Below are 13,624 nucleotides of genomic sequence, written 5' to 3' on the forward strand. Positions count from 1 at the left end.
AGTTTTCATATCAATACTAAAGTTCTTCGTAAAAAAAGAACACTTTTGCACCCATGATTCTTATATTATATACATAATTTAAAACCTTTACTACATTAATATGTTGATAATATATAAATTCTAACAAGTAAAACTTACCTGTATTGCTGTGACATCATTAATTTGAAGCAAATTGTATCCTTTTAAGGCTTGAGGGCAAATTGACTGGTTTTTTCTCGTAGCTTTTCAATTTCCTCTTTTGGCCACCGTACCAATTGTTTACCAGACTTATGCAGCGAAATAACCATTGGAATTGTCTGCAAAACACATGTGCATCATTCACCAAATTATTTGAAGTCAACTTCAATTCTAAAGTTAAGAGAAAAAGAAAAATGCTGTGAGCCCTGTATGAGTTGGCTCCTGTTATTTTAAATAATGTCGTTACATCTATACCACAAACCGTGTCAAAAAAAATCTAATTATTTGAGTCTAGAGTCAACACTATTTGATCAAGTTGTCTTGAATTAATGTAACTTTATATTATATTTTGTTTAACTTTCTAATTTAATTTAAAACTGAAACATTTATACATAAATTATTTAATTTAAAATTAGTTTTCTAAATTTAGTTAGACTCGATTAATTTTACAAATTCTAATTAAATCACACTAAATTTTCTTTACGAAAACTGAATCATATAAATTCGAGCAAACCAGATCTCTCATAAATGCGTGTTTGAAAATGGATCACATTTATGTTTTCTTTATCATAGAACCAAGCTTGTTTCACATATTAAAAAGTACATTCAGGAAATGCTATGTTATCATGGAAAAGATCCTAAGGTCACTCACTAAGAACTTTGAGAATATTGTGTAATCAATTGAGGAATCTATGGACTTGACCATGTTCTCGATTGAAGAGCTTGCTAGGTTTTTTAGGCATGCGAGCAACAAAGGAGAATGTTGTTTGAACGACTTGATCAGATACTTCAGTAAAACTTCACCTGAAGGGAGGTCTTAGAACACTCAAGCCGAGGTGGTCTTGGAGGAAGAGGATGTGGACAAAGAAATATACAAACCTAAGAAAAAAGGAGAGGTTGTGGAAAAGCAAGAGGCCGAAGAGGTCGATCTGTTAATTCTGGAGTAGAATGCTATAATGTGACAAGCATGGTTACTATGCCAATGATTGCAGGTCGGCCAAGTGTTATAATTGTGATAAGGCAGGTCATATAGCAAAATACTATAGAGTGGAAAAGAAAAAGGAAACAAATATCCTTGTTAAGGAGGCTGATGAAGAGATTGGGATCCTGATGACGTCAAGAACCCCAAAGACCAAAGTTGTCGAGTTTGAATATGGATGACAACGGTGGGTCGGGCACGAATAGTGCCTACCCGCAACCCGACCCGACAAAAAAAATCCACCCGCTACCCGCATGGATACCCGCTTAAAAAATATCCGCTAGAGTTTATTTGATTGAAAAACGCTAATAAATGTGACAAGAATGATTGAAAAACGCTAATAAAGAAAAAAAGTATTTTTAAAATTGTTTATTTGATAAGATTCATATTTAGAGGTTGATTTGTCACGTTCAGTTTTAAAACTAATAAATGGTAAAAGAACATAAGAAAGAAAACAAAATTGCATTAAATTGATGGTAGAGTTAGATATTTGAATTTCGAGATGAACTTAGCCTTTGAAGTGATACAATAACTTTATTCCGTTGAAATAAAATTATTTTTCATTAAAAAATTATTTTGTAGTGTATGGGATCTATACGATCGACCGGATACAATCACGAAAAGGGATGGCTAATTTGAATGGGTTGCCGTTAACACTGACAAGTACTATCCGTTCAATACTAGTTGACTGCACGACCATGGAAATGGGAAACAGAGAGGTCAGACGACCTCAAAAATAAACTTCTAAACATCACTCCTAATCAAGATTACGGGTAAAAACTGTGACTTTCAATCGATTAGTCATTATCTAAATATTAAAGTACCTTTGACAGACACATTCATAAGATTTGAAACTGTAAACGGAGAAAGATTTTGGCTAAGAATGTTTAGGATTACCTAAGGTGATTCATAAGAAAGTGTGAATGAGTGTTTGTGGGGATCCTCAACCCTACACCAAAACCAATTTTAATATTTGAGAAAAAAAAAAAGGACTTGTTAATATTACTTACGCCATTATCCATGCTTAGGGGTAGATGGCTATGACTTGTACTTGAAAATATAAAGAAATGAATATTACTAATGTTGCTTTGCATGAGTCATACGAGTTCATTCATTGTTTTCACCTTGTTGCTTATTCTAAAGAAAAGCAAAAACTTGAGACAGTCCTGTCTTGATGTTTTTGGCATTTTATATTATCTTCCTTATCGGGGACCTAGGCTTTAGCTTTATGATAGTGAGTAAGAATGATTATAGCAACATGTGCTTCGAGGCATGCATAAACAACTTGTTGTACTGATTAATCACATTTAATTACCTTCATGATGCACAAAAACGAGGATCAAATATATTTTTCACAACATGCTTTGTCATCAATGATAATCACATGCTAATCACCTCCATCGTCACCTTTGCTTTACGTAACAGTTTTCCTGCCTTTCTACTTGTAGCCTACATACACGAATCTGTTAAAGAGATTCTTAATTAGCTGTGTGTATCTTTTTTCGGATTTTCCTCCATAATTGATCAGCAACCATTACAAAAGCAATTCGATGGAATTGAAATTTCTATTAACAGAAACCAGAAACAAATGCTAGGAAGTAGGAACTTGTTTGATTCATATGCTTACAAAGAATATAATTAAATTGTCTTTCTATCGTACCCAATAATCTCACATTTATTAAAAATCAGAAATAAGAAATAAAAAACAATTTAAAAAGACGTCTTTGACAGATTCCAAAACGAACAATACTTTATATATAATAATGATTAATCTTAACAATGTCTTTCTTTTTTTAAATTTGATTGGCTAAGTCAGTTTAAAAACTCTTTTTCCCTTCTTTTTTTTTAAATGTTTTTAAGAATAAAACTGTGTATTAAGTAACAACGATGTAGACATTATTATACTTAAGATTTGGCCATCCATTGCTTTCATAATTTTTCTCAATTTCAAAGAGAAAACTGGGTCAAGGGGCATATGGTGTGCTAAATTACTAAGCAAAGTGTGGTAGAGTTCTATTAGGCATGTCATCAACTAGCTCTTATTAAAGAGGTTTATTGGTCAGATTTAAAAGCTAGGACACCTAATCATATCCTAAAAGGACAACTAGCTCTTTAAAGAACATTGCAATAACGTATGGTATCCATAGATACACGAGTTAACTTAAACAAACGATACGACTTAGTCAAAGTTCACGGCTGAAGTATGTAGTTAATGATAGCTGCTGCAAGTAGAAGAAGACTCTGGTTGACTTCACAGTTAAAACTCTGAGATTCCAGAAATTCGATACCATGTGCGAATCAGTCATGTAATTAATAGTTTAACTAGTGGACTAACATGCACCGAGGTTTCTTTTTCTTATTTATTGTCATTTTCTTCGCATACCACATTAGTTTTGATTGGTTGTCTCTCACTATCTTTTGTCTATTTTACAGTATAAAGGTATGGCGTTGTTCAGTTTTATTTGTTAATAAATACAACTTTGTTAATAAGTAAATTACATCTATAAGTAAATTTGTTAGTAAATACAACTTATCAAGAGATAATTTTATTGATAAATAAAAAAATATTTGTTGATAATATTATTTATTGACAAATACTATATTATTGCAAGTGGTATTAGTAACCGTTGCTCTATAAATTGGCATATACAACACATAATAAAGACACTTTTGTCCCATCAGATACCTTCCTCTCTCCAATGGCAGATCAAGTCTCAGTTATCAACCCTTTCTACTGTTCTCCTCACTCTATAACTCTACAGATTAATACTGAGACAGAATCACTTACAATGAAAACGGTGATCGTCTCTTTCATATGGAGAATGCTTTTTGCTCACACTTCATAACCGTCGTGTCTTATTTGATGATAAACAAAAACCCATAGTCACTTTATACAGAAAGGTTTGCTTTCTCATGCATCTATCTATACTCATACTCAACTTAATTACTTTTATAGTTCATATTCGCCCACTACACAGATAATCTATACTTTAATTTTTCATTTTAGCCACTAAACTAAACTAGGTGTTATAGTTATGATGGTCTATTTTGGTAAAACATTAAGTGTTTTGTATTTTTTTTCTGTCTTATCAATCCAATCTATACTTAAATACCCTTTTAGAGTTACAATTTTTTTTCTAAAATTAATATATATGTCTCTCTACTCTTCTATCTCATATAATTGTTTATTTTCTTAATTAATAATTATTTGACCTTACTATAATAGAATTGGTTATATTATTAAGTAGATTTCTTCCAGATTGTATATTTATTATGAATATTGTAATAAAATTTTCGAATATTTGCATGAGATGGATATATCTGATTTCTTTAATATTCATGTCATATATTTTTAATTAATCCTGTGTGAGAAAATTTGCATAAGGTGGGTCGGTATTAATGTGTATCGCTACACTATCCATGTTATTCTTATTCTTAATTAATTTCCATAATGCAGGCCGTGACGATTCATGAGCGATGCAAAGTTTTCAATGGTGAAAGCACCATTCATCTAAATTGCTGTTTTTCTGTGAGAAAAACCAATAAATCGATTCCACCCTGGGATTGCTAAATTGAATGTGTTCCTCGCAAACCAATCAAGACAAAAAAGAAAGCGACTTTAGAGTCATCATTATGGAAGTACAAATTCTTGCACAGTTTATGCCGTGAATCTCCTACCATTGTAGCCAATGTAAGGGTTTAACTAAGTTCGTATATCCTTTTACATGTATTAGTAGTTCTTTTGTTTTTTGAGAAGAAAACTTTAAATATGTTATTAATAAAATAAATCTTAACTCAATCTTTTAAGACAAGATTGTTAAAATGATATTTGTTCTTATTTGTAATAATTAATTTTATTTTTTATATTAAAGTAAATATAAGTCTAATTAAACCTTTACATACTTATATATAAATATATATATATATATAAATATATATATATATATATATATATATATATACTTATAGTATATTTTGTTTATATAATCCGATATGAAATCTATACTATAATAACTTCGTGACTTAGATACCTATATACTGTTGATATTTAAGATATCTCTAAGAATTATACAAATAACATTACATTTTCTGTCTTAAACTAATGTAGGTTGAGAATAATGGTGGCTTCAAGTCTCGGTCTGTCCCAACGTGGACTACGCATTCATAGTAGCACTACTTAAATGTATTGTTAAGGATATGAAATGCTCTAATGGGTCCACAGATAGTACACAAGACACTAGTACTGCCATGAATTGATTAAAGCATCGTTGATCCTCGAAACCAATAAATAAATGTATTGTATGTCGCTCTATTATGTTGTCTGTGACAAATTCTATTATCTTTCATTATATCAAATATAGCAATGTTATTGAGACCTTATAATAGATCCGAAATGTGGGGGACAAGGTTTTTTTTTAACATATATATCTTGTAATAACGAACCAACGACACAAATTTAGTAGGTAAGAAAAAAGAAAATTACTCATGGGTAGAAAACTTATCATAAAGTTAATCTGTTGATATGAAAAGATATAAGATAAAAGATCTTATCAACAAAATATTCAAAGTCTAAGTCCAATCAAGTCTATATAAAGAGACCGAGAGAAGACAAAAGTCATAACTCATTCATTCACTCGGACTTCTCCATTGGAAGCAATCATCCATCACTCTTCGCACTTTCATTTTACCATGGTTAAGTTGAATTAATGTATTTGTTTCTTTAGATTATTTATTTTAGATATTATTCTATGTCTTTCTTCTCTCAATCACGTTAGAAGTATGACTTTTGTATCATAAAGTGTCTAAATGTACATGCATATTAATCATAAGTCCAAAAATTTATAGGTTTAATTGAAAATTTATTGAATTTAGGAATTTTCATAATTAAACGTGTACTAATTTCTTATGAAAAGTAAGAGTTAAACTTGTGACCTCTGATCCTAGTTTTCATCAATACAAAGTTCTTCGTAAAAAAAGAACACTTTTGCAACCATGATTCTTATTATATACATAATTTAAAACCTTTACTACATTAATACTATTGATAAGAAATTCTAACAAGTAAAACTTACCTGTGTTGCTGTGACACCATTAATTTAAAGCAACTTGCATCCTTTTATTTGAAGTCAACTTCAATTTCTAAAGGAAAAAGAAAAAGAAAAATGTTGTGGAGCCCACTATGAGGTGCCTCATGTTATTTTAAATAATGTCGTTACATCTATACCATAAGCCATGCAAAAAAAAATCTTATTATTTGAGTCTAGAACATGATTTTACACTACAAAAAAGAAGGGCATTACCGAAGGCTAGGAGTCCTCAAAAACAGCTCGAAACCGTCGGTAAAAGTTAATTACAGACAACTTATTGACGGCCAAAGAGTCCTCGGTAAATCCCTTGTCGCTAACATTTACCGAGAGCTTCCGCCCTTCGGTAATTACCGAGGGCCAAAAGCCTTCGGTAATTACCAAAGGGCAAAAGCCTTCAGTAATTACCGAAGGGCGTTCTGAACTTTGTCCTGTCATGCACCACTGGACTTTCATCAAACAATTTAGTTGCAGGATTTTCTAACAAATTAAATCAAGCAATTAATAGGCTTGCAACAAAAGGTGGCACTCAAAATGAACTTAGGAGAGACTCTAAAGAGGATTTAAAAAGCAAAAAACAATTATAAGTTGCAGATATAGCTAATTTGAACTCAATTTTAAAATAGGCAAAAGTGTTTGATGAAATGCCTAAGAGAGCTACTGTAAAATGTGCATTAGATTTTGAAAATTTGGCTTAGCACTAGTTCACTCGCTTTTCACAATGCAGGCTGTTTGTTAATTTTGAATTGTGCACTTCTTTTTAATCAATTGAACCAAGCTTTTGCTACTAATTTAAGATGAAATTCAGTGCAATATTCATAGCAACACAAATTCAAAAAATTCTGCAACTCATATCAGAAAAGTGTTGAAAAATTGATGGTTTGAATGACAATTTTGCTCAAACGAGTTTGGACACTTAATTTTATGATTTGAGCAACTTTGTTTTACCAAGTAAGACTTGTGTAAGCTACCATCAGAGGCTAAATGCTTGCAAATCAGAATTTCACTGTTTGAGTTGCTCTTAACACCAAAATTTAAGCTAATTCACCAACCAAAATTCAATAGATGAATCAAACTGATTTGGAAACTATTAATATGACTTTAGGAAAATGATTAAAAGTTGAACAAGACTCTAGGAATGAATTAAAAGATGTCCAGCAGGAAGTTCTAAACTGGACAGATTCAAGTTAACTTTTGTCACCTTTTAAAGTGAACTTTTTTTGTTCAAACTACTCAAACTTTGAGTTGTACGTAGTTGTTTGCTTTTGAGTAGTTTCTTACTTTCATTTGACTACTTTAGACTTATCAAGATATTAACATTAGTTATTGTTATTCTACTTTAGGTGAATTGCCATTTTCTCACCCTTTTAGTAGACTTTTTTAGGTTCTACATACTCAAACTTTGAGTTTGAGGTAATTCTTTGGTTTTGACAAGTTTCCTAGCTTCATTCCACTAGTTTAGACATGTTAGGATGTTCACATACCTTAGAATGAGTCTACATTAGGTGAAATGGCAATTTCTCACCTTATAAGTACACTTTCTAGGTACTAAATGCTCAAACTTTGAGTTTTAGGTTATTCTTTTACTTTTTATGGATTTTTTACAATGTTTTAGTCATATCTTTACATTTGGAAACATAAAGCTGCACATGCCAACCCAGAATCGAAAATTGGAGCAAACAAATTTTCAAACACCACTTCATTTGAACACTACATTAGGAAAATGCTTATAGTTTGGTGGTTTTAAACCCAATATTGATTGGAAGGCATTTAGCAGTTCAATTGTTGCATCAAACAACTTTGTATCATCATTTTAAAGATGTTTAAACACAAATAGTTTGAAAACATCTTGCAATGTGAATTCACTGGTTCACTTTCATTTTAAAGCCAATTTTGATGGTTTAAGAGATGATTATGCATATAGGCATAAAAATGATCATTTGAATAGTGCATACAACTTTAAAATGGAAAAATAAACTTGCTCAAACTTTGTATATGCACAAACACAACAAGATTCAACAAATCATACTTGCTATAGCCAAATATGCATGAAAATGTTACCAAAACTACACCAGAATTTAGAATTCAGTGAAATGAAATGAAGACAACAGTTACAATGACTCAAAGACATCCTAAAACACTTGATATAACTGCAGAGAATCAGCTAGATGATTTTAAACACCTAAGACACAAGCAAATATATCAATCACGGTGAAAAGATTGATCAAAAAAGCAATAACAACACCTTGTTTCAGGATTTATTAGCAACTCAACTATGCTTTTTGCACTTTAGTGATTAATATAGGTTGCTATTACTTGGAACATGTTTAATATCATTAAACAAACTTGCACATTGCTTAAGAAACAAAAAAGTTCCACTGAAACAGATTTATGAGATTGCACTAGATTTATTCCATTTTGTGCAGAATTTTTGAAGCTGAATCATGTTTTAACTGATGTAGCACATATAATCAAGGCTTGACATTGTCTCATTGCCTTATATGATTCATAAATGACTACAAATGCACTGCAACTAGAGAAAAGAATCAAACCTTAGCTGAAAAACAAATTCTGCACTAGAAAAAGTCCCTAGTTTGGTGGTTTGATACTAAAAAACATATTCAAGTGATTTAAACACATAACTGAATGTTCAAGTAACTTTATTTGATGATTTTAATTGTCTTTAAACTCTAAAATGAGTTATAAACAACCTGCAACTCAAAATCACTACTCCACTTCTATTTTAACTCAAAAAGTGATGGTTTAGAAAGCATAAACCCAAAATCAACCCTTGCTATTCCAAATCAGTTGTGGATACTTTTGCATCAAGGAAAGCACATCAAATAAGCTATGAAGTGCATTTCCACAGCTTGACTGCTTAAACCATATGACTGCACAGTTTTCAACTTATCACCATGCTAGCTTTGCTTTGAATCACTAATTCGAGTTTAATTTCACCTAGTTAATATTTTCTAGCTCGATTCAGTGTTAAACTTATTTCAAAGTTGTTTTCATTGTTTTTTGGTCCTTTGTTTCACTAAAACTCAGTTTGGGGTGTGAGGTTGCTTATTTTCCTGCATAATGGGCTATTAGGAGGTCATATTATGATCTATGTTGTTTCTGTACCAATTCCCAGCTTAAACAAATCTAATTTCATAATAAAAAGTTGCTAGAATTGATTAATTGAGTATAGAGCAACTTGTGTGCATTTTCACATCTCAAAAAATCCATTCTGAGTTTATTTTCGATATAAGTGGATGTTGTCAAGTCTGATTTTAATTTTACATTGCAAGTAGACTTGGTTGGATTGAGTAAAAGCCTAGAATCAACAAAGTTAAATTTCCAGATAAAGTTAAATTCAACATATCACAATTTTCAGATAAAGTTTAGGACTCCCCCATAACTTGAAGCAGAACATTGAGATATTGATCAACCAAAAATACAACACGAATATGAAATATTCGTTTGATGTTTGTAGAAATTTTGTTAGATATTTTAAGCAACGAGTTTGCAGATTCCCTTAGTCACTTGCCACTTGCCATCTTGTGTTAGACTTGCTTACCTCAATTTACACACTTGTCCTAATTTAACCCTTTAGTGGCTCAGTTAGTGTTGATCAGGATCATTTACTCCATTTTCTTCTCTATCTTGAACCAAGACCTATCATTTACTTTCACCTATCTTTTATACTCTTGATCACTATAAATAGCTATATATTGAGAAACTACGTTCTTTGTATCTCATAGTAACTCTTAACCTAGTAGCAAACATAATACCAAAACCACTTTCTTCTTTTACTCCTCAGGCACACATTTATCTCTCTTCTCTGAATATATAAACTTAGCCAGTAAAGAACATACCTCGACGCGTCTCCCAATAGCCTCCCTTGATGAAGACAGGCACCCTCACGTCACGGGAGCATCCTCCTGACAGCAACGTCCACACACCGTGATGTTAATGGACCACCCTCCTGACGGCAACGCCAACACACTAGTGGAACACCACTCGAACCCTACCCACACAATGCCACCGGACAGATGGGAAAGGGAGAGGGAGAGAAACGTCAAACAAAAGCGAGAGGAAGAGAATGGGAAGCACAAATTGGGGACGAGAACGGAGAGGGAGGGAATGGGGAGCACCACGCGAAGTCGATATAGGTACATGATCGTGTCTTACGAAATTGGAGACGCTCCTACAATACCCCAAATTAATTAGTTTAAGGGATCGAGCCTCTTAACGAAGGTCATAAACCCCTCGATAATGCTCATTTGACCTTTAGTAACTACAATTCACCATGTCCGTCCGTAATCCTTATTTTGACCGTCGAAAACACTTATTTACCGATGACCCTTATGCCTTTGGTAATAAACCTTCAGCAGTAAGCTAAATTCTTGTAGTGTTAGAAAATGATGAGCAAACCAATAATAAAAAAAATAAGAAACTGTTGCAATCAACTTGCATGGATGCCAGACCATCCTATCTTGATATCATCGACAACACTTTCGTTCACCCACCCAGGCAAAACCCTTTTCTTCTTTCAATCATCAAATAAAGTTTGAGGCATAGTATTTTCCATAATCATACCTTAAAACAAATTCTTTAAACCCTTTATCTGGGATAAACTTATCTTTGGCAGCATTGTAGCTTCCTATCAAGTAGTAATCATGTTTTCTTTCATCCAAACTAGCCTTGAGTACATGCACGCCTGACATAAGTATTGAGCATGACGCTGTCATAATATCTCATCATCCGTAATTTCATGTTTCAGTTCCACACATTTCTCTTCACAGACGCCTCCGCAAAGCCTTTGTTGGTCACTATATATGCACTTCTTCCTTTCGATCCCAATCGCAATGTCCACCGTAACACCACCCATCAAGGCCCCGCAACAACCAGCGATTCCATCACCAACATCGCAGGCTTTATCGACGTCATCACAACACCCGATTCGTCTTCGTTCTATGTGCATCTAACCAAAGGCATCACCGGTGATGCCAGCCTCCACCAGACTATGCCAACAGCTACTCACTATTAAAGTGTAATGCAAATTCTAGAAGAATGTAGAAGCTCCTTAGATAGAAGAATTGACATGTAATACAAGTTCTAGAATATTATAGAAAAACCTAAGATAGGAAGAAAAATCAAGAATATTCTACATAGGTAAAAATCTAGAACATTCCACATAAGTTGTGGCTAGTATGTTCTAGAATAATCTATGGGTCTATAAATACCCATGAACTCTACCATTTGATGGATGTAGCCAACATCTATCATTTGTATGAACCAACATCTACTACAACTAAAGACAACTACAACACTTCTTCCAACTACTACTTCTACATTCTACTATCTCTACATTTTCTCTACCACATCAACTACTCCTTTCACAACCTTAAAATACTAACAGTGGTACCAGAGCTACGTTCGGTCATCTACTGGGCGTAGATAAAATTTTCAACTACCTCAAACAAAACTATAACTCATTCTACTACTCCCAAATATATTCTCAACAATGGCTACTACTAATCAAACATCATCAATTCCAGTACCTATTTTCAAAGGAGAAAGTTATGATTTTTGGAGTGTCAAAATGAAGACATTCTTCCGCTCTCAAGATTTATGAGATATCATAGAAGAGGGATTCACTATTCCAGAAGACACCTCTACTCTTACTGCAGCTCAAAAGAAGGAGTTGAAAGAAAACAAGTAGAAGGATTCAAGGGCTTTATTTGTTCTTCAACAAGCAGTTGATGACACAATTTTTCCAAGGCTAATTGGTGCCACAAGTGCAAAACAAGCTTGGAACACAATACAAGAGGAGTTTCAAGGAAGTGACGAGGTACACAATATTAAACTTCATTCTCTAAGACGAGAGTTTGAATTATTAAGAATGAAAGAATCTGAGACCATTAAAGACTACTATTTTAGAATAAAAGAAATAGTTAGTCAGATGAGAGCCTATGGGGAAAATATTCTTGACAAAAAGATTGTTGAGAAAATTTTAATTTCTATTCCCCAAAAGTATGATGCAATCGCAACCGCGATTGAACAAACAAAAGATTTGGCTACATTGTCAATCACACAACTAATGGGCTCTCTTGAAGCTTATGAACAAAGATTGAAAAGGCATGAAGAAGACTCGGTTGAAAATGCCTTTCAATCAAAACTAAAATTACGGTCTCAGAATAAAGAATATGAAGGAGATAAAAGTAGAGAAGAAATTTCTAGAAATAAAGAAAATCCTAGAAGCTTCTCTATGACTCGTCAAGAAAAATATCCTCCATGTGGCATATGTAAAAAGACAAGTCACTTGGAAAAAGATTGTTGGCATCATGGAAAACCTCAATGCAAGTATTGCAAGAAGTTTGGTCACATAGAGAAGTATTGTCGTAGTAAAAATAGACATCAAGCAAACTTTGCTGAAGAAGATAATCAGGAGAAACTCTTATTCTATGCCAATCAAGAATCTCCTAGTAGAGAAGGAAGTTGGTACTTGGATAGTGGATGCAGCAATCACATGGCGAAAGATCAAAGCATCTTCAAAGACATTGATAAATCTGTCAATGTCAAAGTTCGGCTAGGAAATGGCACCACAGTGGAGTCTCGAGGCAAAGGAACTGTCATGGTGGAGACAAAGAAAGGTACTAAATTCATCAAAGACGTTTTACTAGTTCCAAATCTTAAAGAAAATCTTTTAAGTATTGGCCAAATGATGGAGAATGGATATTCTCTTCATTTTGAGAAAGATACATGCAAAATTTATGACAATAAAATGATAGAAATTGGCCAAGTAAAAATGGAGAAGAGAAATAGAAGCTTTCCTATAAGCTTCAAACCTGGAACTAATATTGCCATGAAGGTAGAAGTTGATGACTCATGGCTTTGGCATAGGAGATTTGGCCACTTCAACACACATGCCTTAAAGCTTCTATATACGAAAAACATGATGAGAGATCTTCCATACTTGAAGGAGAATAATGAATCATGTGAAGGATGTCTCCTTGGAAAACAACATCGATTACCATTCTCGACAGACAAAGCATGGAGAGCAAAAGACTTATTGGAGTTGATTCATACCGATGTTTGCGGACCGATGAGAACACCTTCACATCATAACAACAGGTATTTCATCCTCTTCATTGATGACTTCTCTAGAATGACATGGGTCTATTTCCTAAAGGCAAAGTCAGAAGTTTTTGGAGTATTCAAGAAATTCAAGGCCCTTATTGAGAAGCAAAGTGGAAAACAGCTAAAAATACTTAGAAGTGATCGTGGCAAGGAGTACACATCTCGCGAGTTTGACAAATTCTGTGAAGATGAAGGCATAGAGCGACAACTTACAGTCGCATATACTCCACAACAAAATGGCGTGTCAGAGAGAAAG

The sequence above is a fragment of the Vigna angularis genome, chromosome 2 (genome assembly GCF_016808095.1).
Source record: "Vigna angularis cultivar LongXiaoDou No.4 chromosome 2, ASM1680809v1, whole genome shotgun sequence".
NCBI lineage: Eukaryota > Viridiplantae > Streptophyta > Magnoliopsida > Fabales > Fabaceae > Vigna > Vigna angularis.